The sequence below is a fragment of the Cupressus sempervirens genome, chromosome 4 (assembly GCF_028749045.1).
Source record: "Cupressus sempervirens isolate cs-2001-9-10 chromosome 4, ASM2874904v1, whole genome shotgun sequence".
In the NCBI taxonomy this organism is placed as follows: Eukaryota; Viridiplantae; Streptophyta; class Pinopsida; order Cupressales; family Cupressaceae; genus Cupressus; species Cupressus sempervirens.
This window is the reverse complement of record NC_143121.1, coordinates 536,264,761-536,276,733: the sequence shown is the minus strand read 5'-3', so window position 1 is coordinate 536,276,733 and position 11,973 is coordinate 536,264,761.

Genomic DNA, 11,973 nt, shown 5'->3' with positions numbered 1-11,973 from the left:
AATAATTACATGTCAGCCCAAAATCCCAATAAAATAGAGCCCATAATTTTTTTTCGAGGTGATGCCCTGAGCCCCAAAGAATTTATGAAGTATGCACAGTACTTTCCTGATCAGTCACCACAAACTAACAATCATTATATGGAGAAGACTACAACCCACAAGATAATGAGAGCTGGTTTCTGGTGGCCTAGTTTATTGAAAGATGCACACATTTTGTTAAGAAAGAGTCACTCTTGCTAGAAATTTGTAGGAAAACTAAAATTCTCTAGGAACACTCCTTTGAAATAAGTGGAAGTACATGCACCTTTTTAATAATGGGGTATGGATTTCATAGGTGATATTCCAACCAAATCTAGCACTGGTTATTCATGGATATTGGTGGCAACCGACTACTTTACAAAATGGGTAGAGACTATTCCTACTAGGAATGCTACTATTAAAGTAGTAAATGATTTTCTATTGAACAACATCATAACCAAGTTTGGATGTCCTCAAATGATTGTTACTGATAGTGCCATGTGTTTTAGATTAGAAGAATTTGTTAAATTTTGTGAGAAGTATGGTATTATAAGATCAAGATCATCCTTATATCATCCATAGGGAAATTGACAAGCTGAATCTAAAAATAAAATATTGTTGAATATCATTAAGGGGACATTGGATGATAATAAAAAAGCATGGGATTCCAAGCTACATTTAGCACTATGGGCTGACAGAGTGATTGTCAAAAAGGCAATAGTTGTTTCAGCCTTTGACCTTGTATATGGAATCCAAACAAGGATGCCTCAAAATAATTTGATAGGTCTATATAACTACATCTAGATGTATGATAATGATGCTATTGGTGACATGTAAGAGAGAATGAATGAGTTGGTAGGATTGATAGAAATGAGAAAAGAAGCCTGTGCTAGGAATGTAAAATTATAGTTGCAAGCCAAACTTTTATATGATAGGAAAGTAGTGGCAAGGAAATTTGAAGCTGAAGATCTAGTTTTAATGTGGAACAAAAGAATTAAGGATAAGGGTAAACATGGAAATTTTTATCTTATTTGGTTAGGCACTTATGTGATTGATTGATTCTACATGGGGTGAAGATTCTTATATTTTAAAGGAGCTATTAGGTGACACTCTTGAATTTCCAATTCATGGACAATTATTGAAGAAGTACTTCTACTAAAGATACATTTTGTTTCCATGGACAATAGCCTAGGTTTTTACATTTTGCAAAGACCTTTGTATATATTTGTTTTCTCCTCTGTGTATATTTGTGGTGTTCCTTGTTTTAAGTGTTTCTCTCTAAAGAAGTTGTCAGTTTTGTAGAGTATGTGGTCTGCTTCTACTAGAAATTCTAAGCCCTCACATGAATTTGTTATATTTGTCATCCCCAGATAGAGCCACTATTGGCTTGTATTTTCACCATGATAAAAATGCTAAGAACCTATTGTGAAAACCCAATTTTCATTTGTGCAGTTACGGTTTGAAATTTTCACGTGCAAAGAAATCCTTACAAAAACCCTAGGTTCTATCCATATGTGTGTTTTGATTATAAACCCTCCTTGTTTTAAATTTGTTTCATACTTTTAAAATACCTTTGAAATTTTTGAGGTGCAACCATGCGACCAAGGTAATCACAAGGTTGTTGCATGGTTAAACCCTTGCTGCTTTAATGGCCAGACAATGTGATGTAATCAAGTGCTCATTGTTCACATGGTCACTGTAGTTTATTGCAAATGGTTATTTTAGATAGTGAAGGAGCAACATGGTTTTTAAGAAGCTGATCACAGTGTTAAAAGTAAAGATAGAATTGAAGCCGCAACCCTATTAGGAATACAAGGATCTGACACATGGAGTTTGATGGAGTTTTTTTTTTCAGTGGGACCTGACCATTGTCAATAGGGTCCTGAGACATGATTAAACCATGTAGATGATGACACATTTTGGTGATATGTCCTAAGACTAGACATCAAGTTTACACCATTCAAACAACAAGGATGAAATGGTTCTAATCCTATTTCAGGCCTAAATGTTAAAGGACAAAAAGTTCATGAGAAAGTCTTTAGAATAATGACACTTGTCCACATCCAAATGAATTTTGGGCCAAAGACTAAAAGGGAACCTTAGAACATGTGAAAGCAAAAGGATTGAGAGATCACAAGACATAAGATGCTAAGGTTATGGAGGGTTACAACCCTATGATGAATGGAAGATCGTATAAGTGTAAATGTTTTTAAGGAGATTTTTGAAGTTATGAAGATAAAAAGAACATAAGATCACAAGCAAGGATATATGTCAAAATAAGTTGTCTAGATAGGATGCTCAGGTTGGTTGGAGTTTCTAACTATTATAAAAGATCTTCACTTTATGGGAGCCATTGATTAAATGTAGATCAATGTTCATCATATTCTTGCTTTATAGAGTTGCATGAAGGATAGCCAAAGCAAAAATGTGAGTGCTTGACATGTGGGCATGGTGGAACCTAACTCAATGGTGGGCCATAAAAAGGAAGGTGTCAGAATGAGTTGTCATAAGGGAAAGTTCTGATTGGTTGAAGGTGCTAATTGTAACAACAAAAAATTAGTTTTATAAGAACTATCAGATCAGGGAAGATCATTATCTATCACATTCTTGCTTTATGAAGTTGCACGAAGAACAAACCAAAGCGATAATGCAACCATTCAACACATGTCCTAGTGGGCCCTGATTGATAAAGAAAAATAGATATAACCATGATCTTTCTTGATCATCAGATTTTAGTAGATCGATGATCATTGCTTCTCACATTATAGAGATGCTCAAACTTTAGCCAAAGCGAGAAATGGATGAGATGACATGTGTCCTATTTTCCAAAAAGGTAAAGGCAATGGTTAAAAGGCTTCTTTAAAAGATATGAAGGGTTTGAATTCCAAGTAAATCATAAGATCGTAAACTCTAAGTTTGACATAAAAAAGCATTTTTACTTTTCTAATTAGAAAAATGCCAGAAAGCCCTTAGCCAATGAAATTTGAGAAAAATATAGAGAATGCAAAGCTAAATGTTATTTCTACACTCTATTGAGGTAGTAGAAAATACTAGGTTTAAGATTTAGATGTTGAAGGCTAAAGTTGCATCCTTAAGGGATCAACTAAATGATGCAGAGAAAAATAGGGCACAAGTCAACACTGAATGACCAAGAGGGATGAGCATTGATGCTCAATCTACACAACAATGATGGAGATCTAATTTTTAGGTAGAGAAAGGTAGTAAGAGACTTAGATGAAATTAGATACATTGAATGACCCACCAAAAGGGAAATAAATGTTTTGGAAGTAGTTGGAGATATTAAGGTTCTATTAGTGGGAAGTAGTTGGAGAATTATAAAACTAAAGGTAGTAGAATACAAACAAAATTAAATTAGAGACTCTTGCAGTAGGTGCCACCTGCCAATTTTATAATTACTTCTAGAGCTTTTTTCGAATATAAAGAATTTTTTAAATGTAACATTCTAGAAATATATTTGTATTTGTTTTCTAGTAAGATTTTGACAGGAGCCCTCACATCTAAAGCTTGTTGTGATCCTTATCTATAAAGGTATTTTCAAGATGTGGAGTAAGGAATCTAGTTTATTGGAAAGTTTTTTCCACTGCTGTGATACCACCTAGGGTTTGTTCCCATGTTTTCAAAAAGTTTTCAGCTAGATTTGCACCATTCTTCAAAATTCTCTCTTGTAAGAACAACATTTAATGGAATTTTATGTGCAAGTCTGATCTATTGAGTTATTTCTCAGTTATTTACATGCATCTTGAATGTATTGTTTCAAAGAAATGAATACAAGGAACATCAAACTTCTTAGTTTCATTCTAATTCTTGTCTTCTTTCTCCATTGTCTACAATGTTTTGTGGTTTAGAAAAAAAGAGCTTAAATCAATTTCTAGCCCCTTAAATTTGTATGTCTTGTTAGGTTTTTTTATTGGAACAGAGAGCCAAATACATGCTTGCAGGTTTCATGAGAAGGATATGTTATGAGTATGAGGATTTTTATGAACATTGACGTCTGATTCACAAAGTGATAGGATAGATATGATATCTTGATATATGTTTGTGATTTGTGAAGTTTCCTAATAGATAAGATATTGATTAGTTACAGGATCAACATGTTCATACTATTGCATACTTGGGTTTTTCTGATATCAAACTTAAATCAACAATCCATTTCCATTTCCATTTAAGAGCTGAAAGGATGCCCTCACTCAACTTGTGGATTTCATAGGTTTTGAAATTTTCTACTACATATCTTTCTTATTACATGATTATAGGAGAAATAAGGGTTTTATCTGCTTTGTATAAGATTTAGTTGTATGCTTTTGGAATTGGTACCATATGAAAAAATCTTAGGTTCACCCACCTAGGTCTTGCAGAGATTGAAGAAGGAGTATAGCATTATAGTTGGCCCTAGTGTCTAAATAGATATTTTGAACATGGAAATTAGCTACCCCTAGATGTATTTGTTCCTATCATTGGGTTATTCAAAATATGTCAATTCAGGAGCCAATAGAAACAATGGTCAAGGCAAAGGTTCTTAGTTTGCAAATGAAGTGTTACCTTTGCAACTAAATGGGACATCCTACATATAGATGTCTAGAGAAAGTCTTTACTTCAAATAGAGGTGATAAGAGAGTAAAATATATTCAAGAAGAGGCAAGTGATGGAGGTAAAAATCTTGAGGTACCCTTAGTGTTAGAAGAAGGAGAGAACTTGATGACAAGGACACTAATCAAGGAGCCAATAAAAGAGGAACCTAGTCAAAGGAGGTCACTGTTTAGAGTGAAATGTAAAATGATTGGTAAAGTTTGTAGATTCATCATAGACTCAGGGTCTACTAATAATATAGTGTCAAATGAGTTAGTCAACAAGTTGAAGTTGAAAGGATACCCCATAGTAACCCATATAAGGTCACTTGGCTAAATAAAGAACAACTTGTCTTGGTAAATGCACAAGCAGAAGGAGTTCTCCATTGGGAAGTATAAAGAAAAAGTATTGTGTGATGTCCTACCTATAGATTCCTATCATCTATTACTTGGAAGACCATGGCAATTTGATAGACAAGCCATGCATGATGGACTAAAGAATTCCTATTCTTTCAAAAAGGACAATGTGACTTTCAAGATACACTAACTGCTAGAGGATGGAGAGATGAAGTCATCAGGCCCCAATGTTCTTGTGGTTAGTGAAAAGGAATTTATTGAAACCTTGGAGGAAGGCAAGGGAGTAGGATTTTCACTTGTGTTGAAGCTAAATGAAGAAAGGACAGATAAGGAAGATAAGAAAGAAAACTTACCAAAGGAAGTGCAAGAGTTGTTGGAAAGGTATGAAATCATAGCAAGTGATGGAAAACCATTAATGCTACCCCTAGGAGAGCTATTAATCATCAACTTTATTTTATCCCAGGAGCCACCTTTCCTAATAAGGCAGCCTATAAGATGACCCCTCAACAAAATGAGGGAATTTCCAAACAAATATAAGAACTCCTAAGCTAAGGACTCATTAGGAAAAGTACTAGCCCTTGTGCTATTCCCACTATCTTAGCACCCAAAAAGGGAGGAATTTGGAGGCTATGTATTGAATCTAGAGATATAAATAGGATAACCATTAGGTATAGGTTCCCTATCCCTAGGATGTAAGACCTAATGGACTACCTAGGAGAAGCCAAATACTCTACTAAGATTGACTTGAAGAGTGGAAACCACATAATTAGGATCAATGAGGGAGATAAATGGAGGACAACCTTCAAAACTAGAGAAGGTCTATATGAGTGGATTGTTATGCCATATGGGCTATCTAGTTCCCCATCCACATTCATGAGACTTATGAATGAAGTCCTAAAAGACTACATATGCAAATTTGTTGTAGTATATCTAGATGATATGCTCATTTTTGAGCAAAGCCAAGGAAGAACATCTTAGTCATTTGCAGATTGTTTTCAAGAGGCTACATGATGAGAAACTGATGATAAACTTGGAGAAGTGTGACTTCATGAAGTTAGAGCTAATATACCTTGGGTTTGTGTTACTCCAAGCAAATCTAAAGATGGATCCAAGAAAAGTGGAAGTCATTCTCATATTGCATACCTAAGGACTACAATATAGGTAAGAAGCTTTCATGATTTAGGCCAATATTATAGGAATTTCATTAAGGAATTTAATGCTATTTGTGATCCTATGCTTGATACTATAAAAAGAGGAATTATGACTAAATTTGTTTGGAATGAGCAAGCTAACCATAGGTTTGAGTTGTTGGAAAAGAATATTTCCACTCAAAAAATCTTGGTTTTACCAAGCTTTGAGAAGTTGTTTACAGTTGAATGTGATGCTAGCAATGTGGCTATTGGTGCTATTTTAAGCCAAGAGGGAAGACCACTGGATTTTCATAATGAAAAGTTAAGTGATGCTAAGAAGAAGTACTCTTCTTATGTCTTAGATATTTATGCTATAGTCCAAGCACTATGGAAATGGAGGCACTACTTGATTCTAAAGGAATTTGTGGGGTTTTCAAATAATCAGGCATTAAGTTTCTTAAACTCACAAGACAAGCTTAGTCATAAACATATGAAATGGGTGGAGTATTTGTAGGCCTACACTTCCATCATTAAACACAAGAAGGGATTGTAGAACAAGATAGAAGATTCCCTAAGTAGAAGACTACTGACAATACAAGAAGTACATCTGTAGAGCATGGGTATTGAAAGTTTTAAAGATATGTATGTTGATGATGAAAACTTTGTAGAGATATAAAAGGTATGTAAGGAACAATAGAACCAATTTCATGGCTAGTTTTGTGACTATACTTTGCAAAGTGAATTTCTATTTAAAGGGAGTCAGTTGTGTGTCCTTAGATGGTCAATTAGAGAAAATATGATTCAAGAAAACCCCAATGGTTCACTTAGTAGGAATTTTTGAGTCAATAAGACCCAAGAATTAGTGCAGAGGTTTTACTTTTGGCCTAAAATCAATTTGGACATTAGGAAGTATGTAGAGATTTGTGTAGTGTGTCAAAAGGCAAAGGGTACATCTTCCAATGTAAGCCTTTACCAACCTCTTTTCATTCAAAGTAGACCATGGGAATTTTTAAGCATGGACTTTGCTGTAGGTATACCAAGGAAAAAGAAAGGATTTGATAGTATATATGTTATAGTGGAAAGATTTAGCAAAATGGCACATTTTTAAAAAATGTAAGATAGTTCATGATGCTTACCACATAGCACACTTATTATTCAAAGAAGTGGTTAGTATACATGGCCTACCTCTGAGTATAGTTGACAACAATGTATATAAAGTTTATTTAAGTATTATGCTTCACTTTTGAAAAACACTATGGCACAAGTCGGGAACTAATCGATCTTTTGGATCTACCTATCACCCACACATAGATGACCAAACATAGGTGGCCAATAGAAGCCTTGGAAATATATTGAGATGTCTAACAAAGGAGTGTGGACAAACTTGAGACCAACTCATAAGATAAGAAAAATATGCCTACAATAATATTATGAATAGGACTAATGGTAAGAGTCCCTTTGAAATAGTCTATGGCCTACACCGTAGAGACATATTTGAGCTCAGAGAACTAAAGGATGGAGCTAAGGATAGTGGTTATGGTAAGGATTTTCTACACTCCATAAAAGAAGCACATGAAATAGTGAGAAGAACTCTACAAGACAATACAACAAAGATCAAGCATAAGATGGATGAAAGGAAGAAAGATGTATAGTTCCAAGTAGGAGACCTAGTCATGGTTCATTTGAACAAGGATAGATTATGGAAAGGTTTCCCACACAAGTTGCATATGAGAAGAATAGGGCCATGTACCATTTTGGCCAAATATGACAACAATGCATATAAAGTTGAGCTCCCTAAAGATATGGAATGTCCCCAATCCTCAATGTTGCAGACTTAATACTTAACAAGGAACCTACTCCAAATCTAGATCAAAGTCTTATAGAGGTCATAAAGGAGGTGGTAGACTTGAACTTAACGCCTACACCACCTAGAAAGGCAGAAAGGGTACCTGACTCTAGGGCCTACAAGAAGACTAGGTAGAGAACTTATTATGAGAATCTAGTAAAATGCCATGCAAAAGAAGATGTAGAGGCCACTTAGATAAAGGAAATTGAATTCAAGAAGTTAGGAGTAGATGCCAACTTAAGTAATCTAAGGATGGATTGAAATCTTGTCATTTGGGGAGGATGGTGCAGGATCACCTACACTTATTCCTCAATTTTTTAAAATTTTGGCTTGTATTTACCTTATCCAAGTTAGTGATATTATTTTTACCTTAGAAGGTCTTGTTTGTGTGTTCCTAAGTGGATTAGACTAGGATCAATCCAACCTAGTTGATGGTTGCTTTAAATGTTGTTAATGCTAGATTAGGCCTAAATTGGGAAATGTAGGTCTAAAAGCTTTTGAGGCTTGGGAAAGGGTAGAAATATGGATAAAATATGTCCTAGGATGTTTTTACATCATTCTAGGTTGATTTGAGACACTTAGCATGATTATAGAAAAAAGATGTAAAAGCTATCACAATGTTGCTTGACAACATTTTGCAATTTTTGAAAATTGCATGACAACAAAAAATAAGATTAGATTATCTTTGAGGCATCATTATGGGTAGTTTCCATAATTTCCTAAAATCAAGGGTAGAACATTTTTAATATTTGAGGATTCCATTTCCCAAGGTAGTGTGTGAAGGAGTGAAAGTTTTTGATGTGAATAGAACTGAAAAACTCTGTTTTAGTGTGATAGTGATCTTGCATTGTGAAAAAGGTATTTTTATGGATTGATTTGTCTAATTTAGTGTTGGATTTGTGTAGAGTAGATAGATTCAAGCATTTTATGTTCAATAGTCAAGTTGATTTGAGTTCATTAGAGTAGGTTTAGAAATTGTTTTGTAAATATACAATTTGCATTGGTAGTTTTTAGTTTTATGGCTCCCTCATAGTTCTCTATCATAAAAATCATTACAACTAAGAGAAACATATTAGGGAATCCATTGGAGGTGGTCTGTGTGAAAGGAAGAGCTCTAAAAAAGGTTTTAGCTATTTTTGACCTCATGCCCTAGGTGAGATCAACAAGCCCGACTAGGTGCATGACAATGCAAAATCAATGTGTTTGCCTAAGGGGAAAAAGTGAGGGCATTGAACCAAATAGGGTTTTGGAAGCCTAGAGGTCCTACAAACACTTAGGAGTGATATTGGGTGCTACGCCCTTAATATTGGTGCATATAGGGTTATGAATAGTCAACTTGTGGCTATCTTAATCCTTAATTAAGTCATGTTATCATTATTATATTATTATTTAGGTAGGTAGGTTGGCCTAGGTGTTATGTAGGGTTGTGTCTATTCAACATAAGCATAATTAGGTATATATAGGAGGTTATGAGTCTTATTCCAAGATGATATTGTGAAGTGTGTTCTCATTGGAGATATTTGGAGGTTGTCCCCTCAAAGTGGCATATTACTCTTAGTTATTATCAAGTATGTATATAATATATATTGTGAAAGTTATTTCATTACAAGTGGTATCAGAACATGATCTTGGCACCATAGAGGCAAGATTTTTTCTCAACATTGGGGTGATTTTGGGAAGAGTGTAACTTTCAGATTTTAAGATAAATTTCAAATATTTTTAAAGGGTTTTTGAAGGCTATATTAAAGAAGATATAATCCAAAATTTAGAGGAATTGGAGAAAATTTGAGCAAATTATTGTAGAATTACTATTTCTACACAATTTATTTAGATCTACATATTTCTCACATCCTGCTGAATTGGAGTATAACTTGTATTGGGTTTTTGAAGACACCGTAGAGGAGCCTAAATTTTAAAGCTTGGAGAAATTGAATAAAAGTTAAGCAAGTTATTACAAAATTAGGAAAATTCTCTTTCAAGGCAGCAAATTTGCCATGTTTTTAATTTTTCCTAATTAAGGGTATCTTGGCCCTATTAAGTTATAGTAAAAAATAAAAATAAAATTAGAGAATTTATATTTCATTTGTGTGATTTATTTCAAAAATATTGGTTTCCATCATGACAAGGCCTCCAACAAGAGGAAAAAAGAATGCTACCACACTAGGGAAATCTTCTGATCAAGATTGGGAAACAACAAAGGATAGTAATCCCAATGAGGAAATAAGTAAGTTCAAGGAAGAGGTTAAGAGGGATATGTATGATCTCTGAGGAGATATATCAAATATACGAAGCATATTAAGCACCTATATGAATGAAACAAGGAAGGAGTTGTCAAGCAATCAAGGTGAAATCTTCAAGTCAACTAATAATGACACAAATTTTAATACTCCAATGGGATCTATGATTTTTTTTTCCAAAGGTGGATATGCACAAATTTGATGGCAAGGATCCTCTAACATGGATAAATCAAATGGAGAATTTTTTTGAGGTACATCAAACCCCATATGGACAAAAGATCATGATGGCTTCCTTATATCTAGAACCATATTAATTCATTTGGTATCATTGGCTTTGTACTCATAAGAGGAAAAAGGGTCTCACCATATCATGGTCAATTTTTACAGGAGAAATCAAAGCACAATATAGCAATAGTGTGATAGAAAAATTCTTTAGCCAACTTGCTAAGCTTCAACAAACATGATCAGTTATGGATTATATTAAAAAATTCCAAAAGATATCCTTAAGAGTGGATACAATTATAGAGGAAAACTTGAATGATTTATTCTTGGGTGGTCTCAAGGATCACATTCAACATGAGGTACACATGTTTAGTCCTAGTTTAGTAAATGAGTCTTCTATATTGGCACACAATGTAGAGGAGAAGTTCTTGATTCCTAGAAAGAAAGAGGCTAATATGGTAAGAGAAAAAGGTTATTCAACACCTTATCTTACTCAACCTACTAGGTTGACTCCAAAAAAAATTGAGGAGAAAAGAGCAAAAGGATTGTGTTTTGATTGTGATAGAAAATACAGTCGAGGACATAAATATTGTGAAAATAAATTATTCTATATTGAAGGTCCACATGAGGAAGAAGAGGATGAGACCATATCAAAGGAGGATAGGTAGTTAGGTAAGGAATCACATGATTCTCAACCAATCATTTCTTGTCATGCACTTTCAGGTTTTAGTACACCACAAACTCTCAAGGTAGTGGGTTTCTTAAAGAAGCAGAAAGTAATGTTGTGGTTCCATAATGCACACCCCATTTACTTAACTAAATGGAGACCCCCTACTTCTTTTTGAGCTTTTTGGATCCCTAGTCTAGGATCTGAGTCCTTTTAAGGTCTTACCTAGTCTCCTAGTCTACATCTCGATCCGGATTGAGGAACCCAATTGATGGGAAGACATAAATTTGGATGAAGGGAGCCCTTTTTACAAATAAAAGGCACAAAAGTGCACCTCAATAGGTGTGCCTAGTGTGCTAGAACCTTTTAAAAGTCCAAGGGCATCTCCTTTGTATAGATGCATAGCTACGTAGCTGTGCACCTGTGTGGATCCAAGAATGTGAGGGTCTATATAACACCCCACTTCCCTATTTACCATCACCTTGGCTCTCATTTGGTTTTCTCCTACTTCCATCTCTGCATCCCCCACATCATTGTAGCTCCACAATAATAGAGGTGTGGTACTCCTTCCATCATCAGCCCCTACAAAAACACAAATACGAAACCCTTAAGAGGGTGCACAATACCACACCTTATAGGGTGCGCTACTCCACACCCTCCAAACCTATCAAAGACACATTCAAAAACTAGGTGTGCACTAGTGCACCTAACTTGGTGTTCTAGTGCACACCCAAAAAACTAGAAATCAAAGTTAAAACATAATAAAACTCACCCTAATTGGGTGTGTTGATGCGCACCCAATTTCAATTTAAAAATCTAAAAAGCATTAAATCTAAAGACATAAAATGAATATAAAATAATTTAGGTGTGCATCAGTGTGCCTATCCAAGTGTGCTGATGTGCACCTAAA